This window comes from Pteropus alecto, unplaced genomic scaffold, assembly GCF_000325575.1.
Source record: "Pteropus alecto unplaced genomic scaffold, ASM32557v1 scaffold76, whole genome shotgun sequence".
NCBI lineage: Eukaryota > Metazoa > Chordata > Mammalia > Chiroptera > Pteropodidae > Pteropus > Pteropus alecto.
In genome coordinates this window covers 26,919,455-26,936,706 of record NW_006443138.1, presented here as the reverse complement: position 1 = coordinate 26,936,706, position 17,252 = coordinate 26,919,455, and the positions used below count along the sequence as shown (strand labels likewise).

General features: G+C 40.6%; 1 long non-coding RNA gene, 1 other non-coding gene and 1 pseudogene across 2 annotated transcripts in view; 2 read left to right on the top strand and 1 right to left on the bottom strand.

The window, feature by feature from the left end:
• Positions 1-2,900: 2,900 nt before the first annotated feature.
• The window catches only part of LOC112472272, a 26,971-nt gene continuing 12,619 nt past the window's right edge, over positions 2,901-17,252 (bottom strand). Inside the window, exon 2 of the long non-coding RNA XR_003043598.1 lies at positions 2,901-4,046. This is a non-coding gene — a long non-coding RNA (uncharacterized LOC112472272). The remainder of the gene's footprint in view (positions 4,047-17,252) is intronic.
• On the top strand, positions 13,012-13,126 carry LOC112472457 (annotated as a pseudogene).
• Positions 17,052-17,170, top strand: LOC112472559. The gene has a single exon (XR_003043652.1). It is a non-coding gene; the product is annotated as a 5S ribosomal RNA (ribosomal RNA).

The following is a 17,252-nucleotide window of genomic DNA, read 5'->3' as shown; positions in this document are numbered from 1 at the left end:
GATGAATCTGAATCCTAGTCTTAAACATTTCCAGGCCCGGAGATGCCTTGATGATCTCTTCCTAGGTAACTAGGATCTGGTGGTTTTGATGTGCTTCCTCGCGTCTAGCCTCAACCATTCTTGCTGTGTTTTTAAAAGGCCTCTTCTTCTGCTCTCTGTGGAGGAGAGCAGGCATGGTGCCAACAGGCAGGAAATGAAATCACGGCTGCTGGTCATTTCCCTCTCTTCTTTCCTCTCCTTTCCTCCCTCCTCCTCCCATCCCCCCCACTGCTCTTCCCTCCTTGGGGCTGCTTGTCAGATGTTTCCGCTGGGATGAGCAAAGCCTGTGTGTACAGTGCCTTTATGTGTTATAGATTTTTGCCATAAGCCTTCAGGTTTCTCCTTGCAGCCCTGACAAGGGAAATCCCATAATGAAGGATTTCACGGAGCTCCAAAGGCCAGGAGAGGCTTTTCTTTCCATCTGTCATTTTACTTCAAGCCTTGACCTTTCTGTTCTCATGTAAGGCGGGATCAGGAAGAAGCTGGGGCTGTGGAGTGAATGTCTGGGTTGGGATGGTGGACCGGGGCCGTGAGTGAATGGAAGCCAGGGACTTTAAGTGGGGAGTGAAGGACCACAGCGCACACCTCAGGGGGTGTGGGTGAGAGCAGGGTGCGAGTGAGAAGAGTTTAAAGAAAGGAGAGAGCCTCTCATTAGAATAAGTTCTCACATACAAGTAGGACACAGAACCTCCTCGGAGTTCCCTGTCTAGCCACCCCTCACCAGACACTCAGGGGTGCCATTTTTACCAAAGAAAGCAGAGGCTTTGGACTCCCCAAAATTTGGGTTTAAAAATAGTTCTACCCATCTGCTTGTGATGACTTTGGGCCAGTCGTTTAAGCTCCTTAAGTCCCAGTCTCTTCATTTGAAAGTTAGGAGTGGGAACGCAGACTTCACAGGATTGCTCCGCGCATGGAATAGGACAGTGTCTGGCGCTCAGCATTGTACCCGCAGACAGGTAGCACGGACTCAGAGGTGGCTACCAGCACTTTCAGATGAGAACAGAACCTCAGCACCACCTGGAAGATAACAGGAACCAGAAAGCCCCCTTAGGCCTCTCCTGCCCATCAAACTCCCCAAAACTCTCCAAACGGGCCTCACCCCAGGACAAACGGCCCATGGGAAAGCAAGCTGGGGCTTTGATGACAATGAAGGCCATCTTCTGACCAACTTTCCCATGTCGTGTCGATAGGGAGGCTGAAAAAAAAAAAAATCCCAGTCGCCAAGGCTCCACGACCAACTACCCGCCCTGCACGGCTGTGAAAGGGCAAAGCCTCCGAGATACACAAGGATTGTGATTGTTTGAAATGTTGGTAACATTTCATCTTCCCAGAGACCTTGTTCATTTATCAGGGTTCTTAAAACCCTTTTGTTCATAAACTTGTGGTGAGCACAGAAAACATTCTATCTAATATCAGAGCACAGCTGTTCCGCGACAGAGAGACTTAGGGAGAAAGCCCTTAAAACGAGGAAGGGGGGAAATCCCACCAGGGTTACAAACATGGGAAAAGCGACCGGGGGCAGGAGGACGGCCTCCCGAGCAACAGCTGCCTAACAAGAATATGCTGTTCGGGAAGTGTGAGAAAAAGCATCACCACGCTGACAGTGGGCCTCCGAGCTCTCAGTAAACACTGTGACCAAGGCAAGCCCCAGAGCTGGGCTCCTCCTCTCTGTAGGGTTCCTGGCAATTGAGCAGGAGGCCCCACCAGGGCCCCTAAAAATGTTTGAAGTAGGTGTGGAGCCCTGAGTAATATCTTCTTAAGGGCCAGTGTGGCTGGGAAAAAAAGTCTAGTGGAAAACTCTGTCCATCCAAGGCCACAGAAGACCAGGAAATATTTTCTAAAAGGGCTTTGATTGCTCCTGAAAGCACAAGACAGACTGAGCAGGGCCAGGCCAAGCCGGGGACTGCGTGACGCTAGCCATTGGCTGTGTGAGGTTGGGGCAGACAGGTCCGGAGTCTACGATTTATTTGCAGCTCTTAATTATTTAGTCGGGAGCTGTACAGAACTTCATGAATTCATGTAAAGGATAATCACGTCGATGTTTATGAGCTGTCTGAATAGGGGAAGAAACCACATCCACGTTTGCAAAATGTCTGAAGAGTAGCAATTGTTAAATGTAATTTCATTTCATATTTAAAGCCATTTCATATTTAAAAGGGAAAAAAGATAAGTCAATCAAGGTAAATTTTCAACACTGAACATTATAGCTGCCTGGAATTAGACACTGGTATATTACAGAAGTTATAAGCATGAGCTCTGGAATCAGAAAGACGTGGATTTAAATGACGGTGCCGGATGGCCGAAAAAAAATGTTTCAACATCCCCATTTCTGGGTTTCCTCATCAGTGAAATGAGAGTACGGGCACCTACCTCACAGGGTTGCTTTGGAGTTATGTGAGCTACTACATAAAAGTGTTTAGAAAAGGGTGGGAACCTATTAAGCCCCCACAGAAGTAGAAGCTATGACTGTAATGAGTGGGGGTTATAATGATATTTTGTGGCAATAAAAAGGAAACTTGGGTTGTCTTAGCTTGACCACTAATTGGATCCTGTAACCTCTAGGCCTCAGTTTCCTCTGTCTGAGGCAAGTTATACCTGTGTACCCCATCTGACACGAATGTTGTGGGTCAAAGAATCATACGAATCATAAAGGCGTATATAAATGTGATCTATGATTATTCTAAAGTACCCTTCTTCTGCAGTGTTATTTCTCTGCATTCAGCTAACATTCTAATCCAAGAACTTTGAATGATCAGCTCACCATTCTAGCTGATACCAGACCTGATCTCCCACTTCGTTTGGATTGTGATTCTAACAAATCAATTGCGAGAGAGAGACAGAGAAGGAGACACTCAGAGAAATTTGATGAGATTAAGGAATTATTGATTTTTGTTCGTTGTGATAATCGTATTAAATACATATGAGGGTTCTTCTTACATGGTTCCACATGGAGTATTTATAGATGAAGTTACATGATGTTTGGATTTACTTTAAAAATCATCTGTGTAGGGGGGAACTAGAGATAGGTATAGATAAAAGAAGATTGGCCATATGTTAATAATTGTAGAAGCTGAGTGAGGAGCACATGGGAGCTATTTATATTATATCCTCTGCCTTTATGTTTGAACATTTTCCATAAGAAAAAGAAACAATAATACAAAAAAATCCAAGAGGGGGATCAATGATTAACTATCTGTGACGGCAGCTGAGGACCAGGTAGAGTCCTAACAAAGGACAGTCAGATATTTCGGATACAAGAAGATGCACAGTAGTAGGAGAAAGCTGGACACTGGACAGCTTGCCACAGACAAAGCCTTGCGAAGTGACCAAGTCACTTAATTTCTCCAGGTTGCTGTTTCCTCCCCTTTAAAGGAGGTAAGATTCAAATGCCTTTTTCAGTCTTCACATATGATTTTTAAGGACTTCAAAATCAAGTACACTTTGCCTGTTTTCTGAATGGAATATATAAATCTCACTTTCAAGTGAATGAAACCATTTAAAATGTACCAGACATGCTCTCGATTTAAAGGAGCACTGTGAGAGAGCGTCTGGCTTAGGCAACAAATCTTTTTGGTGAAGTCTATACCTTCTTCCCCAATTTATTTGTGGCTTCCAACTTCCTTGTTACAGTAAAAAGGTCAATTGACGAAAACATACAGAGTTTGGAGATGTTTTTCCAAGGTCCATTTTTATGAGCTGAATGTTAACTTGAAAAAAATCCTTTATGTTTCAATTCTCTATACAAAGGAATCTCTCACAAACAGGAGTCTACTTTTTCCCTTCTCTTAGCGAGCACAGAGAAGTGGACACCATCTTCATGGTGATCTGAGTCAGGGTTTCTTCTGGCTTGAGATCAACACCAGGCACCAAGTCTGACTGTCCAGGACTGGAGATGTAGACAGAGAGAGCAGACATCAAGTTGAGTCTAGACTGATGCCATGGCATCTTCTGGAAGGGACGCTTTCAACTTCGATCCTTGTAAGAGCCAGTTTTAACCTTATAGTCTCCTACAAGTGGAAGACAGAAGAAAGCAGAGCAGTTAACGAAGTGTTTCTGATCGGCTGAGTCAATCAATCTAGGTTGTAGTGAAATGGGTTGGTGCCCTGAACCCTTCATTCCCACCTATTTCTCATGTTTCTCTTTGCTACTATGAACTATTTGCTCGCAACACTTCCGACACCAAATGTATGGGCTTTTTCTCCACACCAACCAATTCTCCAACTCTCTGGGTACCAACTGCGTGTCCTACAATTCAACTGAACTCTGACACTAACTACCTGGAATTAACATAGACCCCACAGGTTAAAGGCTCAGGCCCCAAGGCCGTCCCCACTTTGGATGCCAGTCACAAGCCCCATGTTGTCACCTATACTCCTGACTGACTAGCTATAAATTCAGTGGTTCTCACAACACCCTCCTCAGGTCTGATAATTTGTTAGAGTGGCTCGCAGAACTCAGGAACAGTTTACTTACTATCACCAGTTTATTTTAAAGGATATTATAAAAGATACAAATTAACAGATGAAGAGGTACATAGAATGAGGTCTGGAAAGATCTTGAGTGCAGGCGCTTCTGTCCCTGTGGAGTGGCATGCACCCCCCAGGCAGGCATGGTTCATTACATCGTTGGCCACTGGTTATTAACTCAATCCCCGGCCTCTCACTCCTCCCCAGAGGCTGGGAGTGGAGCTCCCAGTTCCATCTCTTTAATCATGTTGTGGTCTTTCTGGTCACCAGCCGCCCCATCCTCAAGCTTTCTAGGGGCCCACCAAGAGTGGCCTCATTACAAAAAAAGACGCTCCAATCACTTCTATTACCTAAAAAATTCCAAAGGATTTAGGAGTTGTGTCAGGAACAGGGATGAAAGATATATATATATTTTAATCACAGCTACTCTAAAGTCTTGGAATAAAATTTTCTAAGACACTGGCTGCAAATCTCACTTCTAAGAAGTACACGAATCTGTCTGGCAAGAATTCAATACTATTTTGTCCTCTCGAAAGCACCCTAACTCATTGATCATTGAAAAGGCAGACCATAAACATCTTTGGACATTCAATAAGCCAGTATTTATTAGTTTATCTCTTACTTGTCCCCCACTTTGATGCCTGAGATTTCAACATTTGTGTTCAAGTCCCATCTTGCTCCTTAGCTGCCAAGGACTTGGTCTTCTCTTTCTTTCTCTGTGACATGTTGATAATAACAACATGGATTTATAGGGTCATTGGGAGGATTAAATGAGATAATCCCAGAACAGCAGTTACAATAGTGCTTGTTACACAGTAAGTGCTCAGTAAGTGTTGTCTGAGCATCTGAGAGATGTATTCATGCAAGAATCTGCTAACACCAGGAGACACCATACCCAGACAGCTGGCAAGACATCCAGCATCCAAGACCAAATGAATGGCAGAATGGGGTTATTATGGGAAGAGTTCCTGGGACTGACTGGGCTGGCTTTCAGAGTGTCTGAGGCTAATATCATCCAAGTGACTGGTCTGAGCCTCAGTCCACTGGGGTCCCCTGCCCTGAATGAACATGGACTGGCCTGAACCTCAGAGTACCTAGGCTTTCTCCTGAATAGAACTGTGAGTTCTATGGGTGTGTGGGGATAGTAGGTCAGAAAGGGCTCCATGAAGGAGGTGGCACTGGAGCCAGGGCTTCAAAGATGGATAGGGTTTCGGAAGGTTAGAGGGCAGAGATAATGAAGAGGTCGGCTTAAGTATGGCCCGTCTCTTCTCTCTAGAGGCACAGGCCCATGGCCACCTCTCCATGGGTTGAACACTGGACACTGTTGGGAATGTGTGTCCCTCCTTCTCCCTGAAATCCCTTGTTGCTGCCCAAACAGAAACCTACTTTTTCTTGCCTGGCTCTTGGGAGAGCTGCTGCCTACACACCCCCTATCCCACAGAACAGCCCTTCTCAGATCTGAAGCCTGAGGCCGTGCCAGCCCTTCCCTCTGGCTTTCTCTCTCCCAAGGACCATGTTCTGCTGGTCTCATAGAAGCCACGACTCGTCGTCGTATGCTGCCCAGCATGTGGGTGCCAACCCGCGAGTGGGCTTTGAGGCCTTCCCTGGCCAAAGCCCAGGCTTGTGGCTGCTGTCTCATCACCCTCTCTACCTCCCTCCATCTCCAGAGCTGCAGGGACGTGGTCACTGGCACCCTTTCCCAATTTAGCTCAGACTCTCTTCTCAGTACCCTGGCATCCCACTCTGGGCCATCACAGGAGATTTCAAGTGAAAAATAAGACAAAAACTGAAAAACGTCTTCTTATTTTATCACAAAATATAAACAGTAAAAAATTATATAATCCCAGCTCTGCACTTGCCAGCTGGACGAACTTGGGCAAATTACATAACTTTTCTGTGCCTCAGTATAGGCATCTGTTAAACAGGAATAACAGTAGTTATCCTATCATAATGCTGTTGTGAGGACTGAGTGAGTTACTATAAAAGAAGTATTTGAAACAGTGCCTCATACAGAGTGAGGGCATCAGTAGTATTACGTTGTCATTGTTATCGTGGTTAAGAGGGCGGGACACAGACACAGGAGACACCACTTAACCTCTCTGGGCTTCAATCTTCATCTTCTTGAAATGGAAATAAAAACATTACCTACTTCATTCAACTGTGGGAGGATCAAAGAGATACCCCACGCTCATAGTTTCCTGTTAATGATTTAGCACCATACTTATGTATAGTAAGTCAGAAAAAGGTTTACATAAAAAAATTTTTTTTGAAAGAAAGAAAGGAAAGACAGGAAGGGAAGAAAAGAAAGAAAAAGAAAGAAGGAAGGAAGGAAGGAAAGAAGGAAGGAAGGAAGGAAGGAAGGAAGGAAGGAAATCTCTATTTAAAAAGATAAAAACATAAAAGAAGGACAGAAGGAAGGGAGGAAGGGAGGGAGGGAGGGAGGAAGGAAGGAAGGAAAAGAAAGGCAGAAAGACTCTGGCTTGAAAAGTAATGACCGAACGCATTAGAGATCTAAGACCTGCAACCCAGCCTCCCAAATGCAGGCAGCTGCAACACTGCCTGCAGTCCGCAGGCTCTCCAGAGAATCGCCACATGGGGGACATCCTTGCTTTCCCTCACCGTGTCTAGCCAGGAGTCTTGCACAGCACAATCACTGAGGTAAACCAGAGCTGAATAAATAGCATGTTTAAACATGCCTACCCGACCCCCAGGAAACCAGGAGAGTAAAAAGAATCTCTTAGAATTTTTCTCTACTTGCTCACCCACAGAGTTCCACCATCTGGGAGGGTGGCTGCTGTGGGTGGCACAGTTAACATGAATCAGCCACATGACTTTGAGTGCAGTGGTCAGGAGCCCAGGCTTTGGCTTTTGAAAGACAGTAGTTCAGGTCCCAATTCTGCCAGTGGCTGGCCGTGGGATTCAGATAAGTTTCTGACTCTTTCGTGGCCTCAATTTCTTCCTTCATAAAATAGGGATTGTGAAAATGACTTCACCATGGAGTTGTGAGCATCGAAAGAATTATTTGTAAGACACCTAGGACAGCATCTGGTAGGTCTTAGTGCTTAACAACTTTCGGTCACTATTATCAACTCTGGATTTCTCGAACCCCTGAAAAGAGCAGGGCATTCTGTTATGGACGTAGTTTTAGGGAAAATCTGGTATCTGATTAATTTTTCTGGAGAAGGGTGCGGCCATGGCCTGAGCCCCTGGAATGCTCCTGCTCAGTGGCTCAGCATCACTGACATGTGCCCATCCTGCTTTGGGGTCAGCGTCCTCCTCTGGCTGCAATTGTCATTCCCGTCACCATTAACACCCCTCCTTCTTCAGAGATGTGAACACTTGCATTGTTTCTTCCAACCAATGGTTTCTCTCTGGCCTGTGATTGGTACCCCTGAGATTCCATTGCAATCCAGGCATGCCAACTATGTCAGCGTGACTCAAGTTGTGTGAGGCTGACATCCACATGGCCCCGTAGAAGGCAGGCTCCAGCAAAAGGTTATTTGGAATGCTGCTGAATGTTTGATGTCTGTCAAGTTATCTTTTTGGGGTTAAGCCATTAAAGTCGCATCTGATGTTTTATGGAACAAATGAGATAAACTACATGTTGAAATTCATGGAGCATGGAAAGAATTTTTATGGATGTAGACACTGTGGCAGCTAAAAGTAGGTTATTTTTTTCCCCTAAAACTTTGTAGTTTTTCTTCTACATAACTATTTCCCTTGGATTCAAGGCAGAAACAACCCCCAAAAGTGAAGCATAGAGACTGCGGAACAGATTCAGTAAAACCTGGGGCTACTGGATCACTTATAAAGAACATGGATCTATCTACCTTGCTCATATCATCTCAATCAGAGAGTTATCTGCTCTGTTCTTAAATTCTGTGCCGAAACTTGATCACACACCCTGAAGAAAAATTCTTTTCCACGCAAATCTGAATCCTTCCTGGGTGCTTTTTAGTCCATGCCCCTGGCATCTCTCCACCTCTCCCCTCCTTCCCTGCTCCCTTGAAGTGACCAATGCTCCAGATTCTCCAGCCACACCACCAGCTCCTGGGGCTCTGAGCATACTGAGCACTTTCCACTTTTGTTTGTAGGCTTTGTCTCCTTTGCCCAGAGCACCCTTCCTTTCTATCTCTGTCACTACTCATTCAACCAAATGGTCTAACTGAATCCACCTGAATAACTAGCATGTTGCCAGGCAATGATAGAAAGATGAGCAGACCAAGCATCCGAGCCTTCCCATCCTCCAACTTCAGACTCAAGTGCCACCTTCTCCATGCAGATTTCTCAGTCTCAACCCGTCAGTCTCCCTCTTCCTGCACTCCCAAAACATTGAGGTGACTCCTATCTTCATCTCTCTTATATTAAAGTGAAAGCTATGTGTGTATATGTCTGTTCCCCTGTAGACTATAAGGTTGTTGAAGACAAGGACTTCAAAATGTTAATTTTCTATCTTGGACCACTTAATTTATAGAATCAAGACCTCAATATTTTTCTCTTCCTCTGGACATTCGAATGCACAGGGAAGCAAAGTACAATGATGCTTGATGGAACAATATTTATAAAAGCAAAAAATTGGTGAGGAAAGGTATGCCTATTAATTGTAGGAAGTGGTTAAATTATGATATAATATGTTTTTATTACTGAAGAACAGTCTTCTCACCCCCATGAATTTTAATAAAAAAAAAATGGTTAAAAAAAGAATTTGAATTCCTAAAGGCCCCAAATAAACTTTTGGTTTGATTGGCAAAAAAAGAAAGAAAGAGAGAGAGAGAGAGAGAGAGAGAAAGAAAAAGAAAAAGAAAGGAAGAAAGAAAGAAAGAAAGAAAGAAAGAAAAAGAAAGAAAGAAAAAGAAAGAAAGAAAGAAAGAAAAAGAAAAAGAAAGGAAGAAAGAAAGAAAGAAAGAAAGAAAGAAAGAAAGAAAGAAAGAAAAAGAAAGAAAGAAAAAGAAAAAGAAAGGAAGAAAGAAAGAAAGAAAGAAAGAAAGAAAGAAAGAAAGAAAGAGAGAAAGAAAGAAAAGAAAAAGAGAAAAAGAAAAAACATTCTGCATTTACAGTGAATGAAACAGATCTATGTGTGCTGAGATAAAAAGACTCTTGGAGATTATTGCTAACTGAAAAAAATCAAGTTACAGAACAGTATGTTTGACATGATTCTGTTCAGGTTTTTAAACTCTTATTCCAAAAAAAAGCCCCAAAGTAAAGATCTCTCTGATGTGATGAGAAGGTGGTGGGTTATCTGAAAATGTTGGAAAGTGAGAAATCATTAAAAAACTCATACATACTTTAAATACTTCTTTGAAGTTAACATACATTTATTTACCAATTTCTCAACATTAGTCCAAGCCTATTTTATAGCATGGGTCTGATAGAGTTTTACATCATCTTTTATATGTAAGCCTCATCCATAATGCATTGTTTAAGAGTTCTAGTTTTATTTTCTGTAAAGTGCAATGAGAATTTAAAGACAGTAATACAGTAATTTGAGTTCAGGATTCTGAATTATGATATGTAGCAGCTGTGCAACTTACACAACTTAAATAACCTTTCTAAGCATCAGTTTCTCATCTGTAACTCAGAGCATAATAATAGTAGCTATAGGTAACTGAGAGGAAAAAAGATAATTCTGCATGTACAGTGCCTAGTGCTCAAGAAGGGTTAGCTAATCAATGAAGTATTTTACTTTCCTATTATTATAGCACAGTAAGAAGGTGAAAAAGCAGCACAGGACCACCCTACCTGGCACTCTGGCCACCTTCTCTTCCTTCCTCAAAGATGCTCAAAGTCCATAGATCCCAGGAAGAAATGAATATCTTGGCCTGAAAAGCAGGTGAATGAGAACCTGCTGTGTGACAGAGCTGAAACAGGTGGCATGGCAACATGGAGCTCAGTAAGTTAGCTTCTTTTTCAAAGGACATTACAATCTAATGACAAAAGATTGAAATACATGGAAAAGCAATAATAATAATATATAGTATTGATTAGTATATTTTCAGTTGCAAATGAAAAAAAAAAAAAAAACCCCAACAAAGTAGCTTAAATACTACATTTTTCAAATCAGCTCAAGCCATGAACAATTCCAGAAACTGGGGGAACTTCAAGAGATGCTTGATCAGCCCTCTGGTTCTAGTTCTCTTTGATTTTCTCAGGTCTGCTTTACTACATATGTCAGCTTTGTTCTCACTCTGGCTTCCTGCTAGTAAAAAAAAAAATGGCTCTAGCAATTCCAGGCTTCACATCTGAGACCACATCATCAAACTTCAGTCCTAAAAGTCCCTCTGGACTAGTCAAATTCCTGTACCTATCTCTAACTCAATCACTCTAGAAAGATGAATGGAATTATGTTGATCAGGTTGGGCCAGTCAGGGCTTACCCCTAGAGTTGGCAATGGAGTCAATTTATTGAGTGTTTCTTTCATGTATCAGGTACTGTTCCACTTGCCTTTACACATTTATCCTCACAACAGCCCTAAGAGGTAAGTGCTGCTAGCATCTCTAGTTTGTAGTTGAAGAAACTGAGATCCAGAGAGGTTAAGTAATTTTCCCAAGGTTGCACAGCTAATTAGTATTAGAGCCAGATTCATACTTTGGCCCTCTGACTCTAGACCCCTCATTCATAACCACTAAACCATAGTCTCCCAAGGCATTGGTCCTATTTTTGGGGGTGGGGAGAGTACCTGATGTATACTACAGATGATACTTGCTGGGTATATTAAGAGGGAAGAAAACTTGGCCAGGCTGATGTGATGATGGAGAAAGCAGGGCTTGTGGTAGGTCTTAAGCAAGTATGGGAAAATTAGATCAAGTGAACTTTCAGACACAGGAATCACGTTACAGCAGAAACAAAGGCAGTGGGCTCAGATAGCTACCAAGTCTGTCACTTACATATAAGCTGAGTGATCTTTTCCAAGTAATTTGACTTCTCTGAGCCCACAGGTGAAATAAGAAGCCATCAGAGTGAATCAAAGCCCACGGGGAGACTGTAAAGAGAGAATATGGCAGAGAATGCAATCCTGGAAACCCTGAAACAGACCAGGAAGAGTCAAACAAATCTTACAAAAAATGTAAGGTCCTCTGCGAAGGACGGTAGAAAGTAGGAAGCCCACAACCCATGGCCTCAGTGTATTGACAAGTCTAGAGCAATTCTACAGCATCCGTACCACTACCAGCTAGGAAGTAGGAAAGAGGTGGATAAAGATGAAGCCTTGGGAACTATAAGAATATCCTAATAAAGATAGCTCTATGCTACACTGAACAAGCCTGATCCCATCTGATCTCGGAAGCTAAGCAGGGGCGGGCCTGGTTAGTACTTAGATGAGAGACCACCTAGGAAGACCAGGTGCTGTAGGCATAAGAAATTAAAAAATAATAATAATAATAATAATAAAAAGATAGCTCCTTACAATCACCTAATTCTAAAGCTGGATGGGACAGTGAACAACATCTAGTACAACCTGCTTATTTTATAGATAAGAAAGGACACATTTGATATAGAGGCACATTTGATACATTATATATAGAGGCTTGTAGGTATAATGTCTAGCACAGTGCCTGGAAAATAGTAGGTGCTCAGTAGATTGTAGTTCTTATTATTTTCTGAAGTGACTTATTCACCTAAGGTCTATAGAAGTTGGTTAGTGAACAAAAAACATTTTAATGCCCAGTGTAGTTTTTTTCCCTCTTAGCTTTTTTCTTCTATGGCAAATTTGAAAAGGAGAATGCCAAACACCACTGAAAGGAGGAAGAAAGAAGAGTTATTTGGTCTCTCTTTCACCCATAGTCAGCAACTCTCCTTAGTACCCAAAGTAGGGGAAACTATGAGAGAAGAAAAATGTTGGAATAAGCACTAAACAAGGCATTTGGAAACCAAGATTATGGATGGTGGTCTGCCATTAACCAGTTCAATCATCTAACCAGTGTGGGCCCCTGTTTACTCATTTATACAATCAGATATTTGGGGAAAGCAATCTGTTTCATTCCAATTCTGAAATTCTATGAAAGTAGCTTCTGCTCTTAACATCACAGTAGCTTTCTTTATAGGAAAACATAATTGAATTCTAGGAAAAATTTTATGGGGCAAAGATCACGTAAAAAAATCGAAAGCGAGAAAACATGAGAGTTGGCTTCAAATATTTGAAAAACACTCTGTTCACATGGCGGTTAGACTTACTTTGTGTGAGACTCTAGCTGGCAGAAATATGATCAAGGAATAAAAGCAATAGAGGTAGGTTTCTGTTCAATACAAAACAAATTTTTTTCATGCATTTTGGGGGCTATTTTATTAGATATATATATGTTTATAACTGTTAGGTCTTCCAGATGAATTGACTCTTTGATGGTTAAAAAGAGTTCTTTTTCACCCTAGTAACAACTTTTGTCTTAAAGTTTATTTTGTGTGGTATTAGTATAGCTACTTCAGCTCTCTTTAGTTAGTATTTGCGTGACATATATTTTTCATCCTTTTACTTTAAACGTATGTGTGTCTTTGAATATAAAGTTTGTCTCTTGTCTATAGCCATGCCACCCTGAAAGTGCCCAATCTCCTCTGATCTTGGAAGCTAAGCAGGGTCAGGCCTGGTTAGTACTTTGGAGACGACCTAGGAATACTAGGTGCTGTAGGTGTTTAAAAAAAAATGAATAAAGTTTGTCTCTTGTAGACAGATATAGTCGAATAATTTTTTAAAATCAATCTGCCAATCACTTCTCTTTGTAGTGTTTAGTCTATTAATATTCAATATATTGCTGATAAGGTAGGATTCACATCTGTCATTTCGCTATTTGTTTTTTCTATGTATTATGACTTTTTAATTTTTTTTCATTAATATTTGCTTTTGTGTTAAATAGTATCATCTAGTGTGCTATTTAAATTCTCTTGTTTCATTTCCTTTTTTTAAAAAAAAATCTTATTTTCTTAGTGGGCGTCTTGGGGATTACGATTAATATCTTAACTTAAAACAATCTAGTCTAGATTATTACCAACTTAATTTCAATAATGTATAAAATTTTTAGTCCAGTACAGCACTGTTCTCCTATACAGCACTGTTTGTGCTATTATTGTCATACAAATTACTTCTTTATACATTTTAAGTCTATCAACACAGTTTTATAATTAATAATTTATGTAGTTGGCTTTTAAATTAGAAAAAAATTGTTATCAAAAAAACTACATCTATATTGTCTTTTATATTTACCTATGTAGTTACATTTATCAGTGCTTTTTATTTATTTGTGCGGATCTGAGTTACTGTCTCATGTCCTTTCATTTAAACAATAAGAACTTCCTTTAGTATTTTTTACAGAGAAGGTCTGCTAGCAACAAACTCTGTTTTTGTTTATTTGAAAATGTCTGAATTGCTCCTTCATTTTTGAAAAATAACTTTGACAGATACAGAATTCTTAGTTGACAGTCTTTCTCTTTCAGCCTTTGACCACTGCCTTTTGATCTCCATGGTCTCTGATGAGAAGTCAGCTAACTTATTAAACTTATCGAAGATCCTTTATACATGATGAGTTTGCCTTTTTTCTTGCTGTTCTGAAGATTCTCTCTTTGTCTTTTGAAAGTTTGCCTATGATGTGTATAGGTGTGACTGTCCTTGAGTTTATTCTACCTTGAGTTTATTGAGCTTCTTGAATGTGTAGATTAATGTACTAAAATAAATTTGAAAAGTTTTCAGCCATTACTTCTTCAAATATTCTTTCTGCCTCTTGCTCTCTCTCCTCTCCCTCTGGGATTCCCATTATGTGTATGTTGCTATATTTGATGCTGTTCTACAGGTCTCTGTGACTGCTCATTTTTCTTCACTCTTTTTTCTTTCTGTATCTCAGACTGGATAATCTCAATTGTTTTATCTCAAGTTAGTTGATTCTTTCTTCTGCTAGTTCAAATCTGCTATTGAGACACCCCACCCCAGTGAATTTTTCATTTTAGTTATACTTTTCTACTCCAGAATTTATATTTGGTTCTTTTAAATAATTTGTCTCTTTATTAATATTCTCTATTTCTTATACTTTAAATATTTAGAGATGATTTCCTTTAGTGTTTTGAATATCTTTATATTTTAAATAACTTTATATTTTAAATAGTCTTCGTTTAGTAAGACTTTATCTGCAATATCTGGGCTGCCTCAGGAATGGTTTCTGTTGATCACCTTTTTTCTGTGTATCGGCCATACTTTCATATTTGTGTGTTTCATAGTTTTATTGAAAACTCAACATCTCAAATAATATAAGGTACTAATTCTTCAAATCAGATTCCACTATACACTGCCAGGTTTGTTATTGCTGTGTTGTTGCTGTTTGTTTACTAAATGACTTTTATGTACTAATTCCATAAAGCCTTCATTCTTGGTCATGTGCAACCACTGAAGTCTCTGTGAAGTTTGTTTCATGGTCAGCTAATGATTAGACAGAGATTTCCTTGAATGCCTTCAACCAATACACTTCCTAACCTTTGCCAGGGGATTCTATGAATGTGTGCATACATGTGTATGCCTTCAGCAATCTGGCAGGCAATTTACAACTCTGCCTTAACTATCACTTTCTGTTTGCACAGGGGCTCCAGGTCAGTAGTAGTGATTAATTAGGGCTTTCTCAGATCTTTCCTGGGCACGTGCACATGCATGTGACCTTCTAAATTCCCAAAAATAAGTTGGAGCTTTTTAAAGCCCTTATGGACAGCACATTTCCCAATGTTTCATCTTACTATTTTTAGATAGCCTTTTGTTAATCCCAATTTTGCCATCTCATGCAGTCGAAATGTTGAACAATTGCTGATGATTGTTTTGGACAAACATGCTGGAGATAGGACTGTTCTCAGAGAGCAAGCTCTGAGTCAGGTCAAATAATGGCAAGCCCTGAGAATGGAGCCTTTCCAGAGAACCGCTAGTTACGTCAAATAAGGACATTTCTCTGCCTTTTAGAAAGGCACAGCAGTTTGGAAGGTGATGGGACAAAAGGAAAATATATTTGGAGAGGCAAGTTATAGGCAGTGGTAGTCTGGTAAAGAGCGGGGCACCCAGTCTAAAAGTCCAATTTAGGGAAAATCATTAAAACAGAAATGAGCAATAAGTAGTAGCTAAAGCTATTTACAGAATAGAACATATTTGTGAAAGAGAATATAGTATTGACAGAAAAACACAGGACGAATGGGGAAACTGTAACGATACAATTTAAATGAAAAAAACCCATGCCAGGTCTTAACTTCTTTAGTTTCAGGAGTGAAGGAATATTACCTTCATTCCAGCACTGCCACTGCCAGGCTGTGTGATTGCAGGTATATGTGAGCTGCTGCCCTTTAGTTTTTAAAGGAAGAATTGGAGTTTATGTCCCAAAATTTAATTATTTGCATACAATCTTCCTAATGTTTAAAAACCATATCTATATATCACTTCAACTTATTTAATTTAAAAAAGGATTCCTTTTTAAAACAAATACATTATAATATTTGTAAAATTATGTTTGCTATGTTACATTTTTTCTAATACTCATTAAAATAAACCTCAAGCCAATAAAATACAAAATAGTCCTCCATGTACCAACTACCTCACTTTGGTAAACGATGGATTCAATGTGTAATGTTTCTTCCACTTCTGGAATTGTGTGGATGGGTTTTCCCCTGTTCCTTCTACTCATATTGCCTCTTATAGTACATGTCTCTCTGAGGACAAGGTAATCTGGAGTTTAGAATGAACTGTTCTAAGATTAAACCAGCAGCCACTAAGTAATTGACCCACGGTGGTGGTAGACAGTGGGTAGGGGCACCCCACAGTTGAGATCTGGCACAGAAATGTCAATACTTTCATAGAGTGTATGACATACATTAATAATTCCATCAAGTCCTAGAGCTGAACTCATTCTGAGAGAACAGAATAGAGTTCAACAATAAAAATAAACTCCACTTGGTTTTCTCTCAGTGCTTATTATATATGCTAGGGCACTGTGCTAAGCCCATTACAAACCTTTACTCCTTACAACCACTCTGCTAGGTAAATATTATTCCCATCTTACAGGTGAGGAAACCAAGACTCAGAGAAAAAAAATGACTCATCAATCCCTTCATAACATCCCTAATGAGTTAACCATGGTCCTTTACTTGATCACTGAAGGTAACTCTTGCCATGTTGGGATGGATTGCAGAGGAAGTTCATTATATGAGCAGAAATATGTTTCTTTCTAATATTTTATTAGAGACACTAGTTTTGTTTCTTGGGGCCCCAGTACACAGATAAAGTAAGATCATTCATAGTTCAATTCATCTAATTTATAAATTTAATTCACCCAACTTATAAAATGAGAAAATGGAGTGCAAGTTAGGGTTTTATACATAAAAGAAGCCTCCAGAAGGTAGGATAATCATTTTATTTTTCCTGTCTAGGCAAGTACATCTTCAAAGGTACTGGGGGATGCTTGCTCCAGGAAAATGGGGTAAGGGGAGTCAAATGGCAGTCCATGGGCCTAGTGTGTTTTGCTGTAACGACCTTGATTGTCTGCAGGTTATGAAGTTGCTCCACGTTGCTTTCTCATTAGCCACACATTAAGAAGGATATCAGTCTACGGCCATGCCACCCTGAACATGCCCGAACCCATCTGATCTCGGAAGCTAAACAGGGTAGGGCCTGGTTAGTACTTGGATGGGAGACCACCTAGGAAGACCAGGTGCTATAGGTGTTCAAAAAAAGAAAAAGAGAAGTAAAAAAAAGCAGAGCTTGAGTTTGCTGGGGGGAGGGTGGGCTGAGTTGGCTGGCAAGGG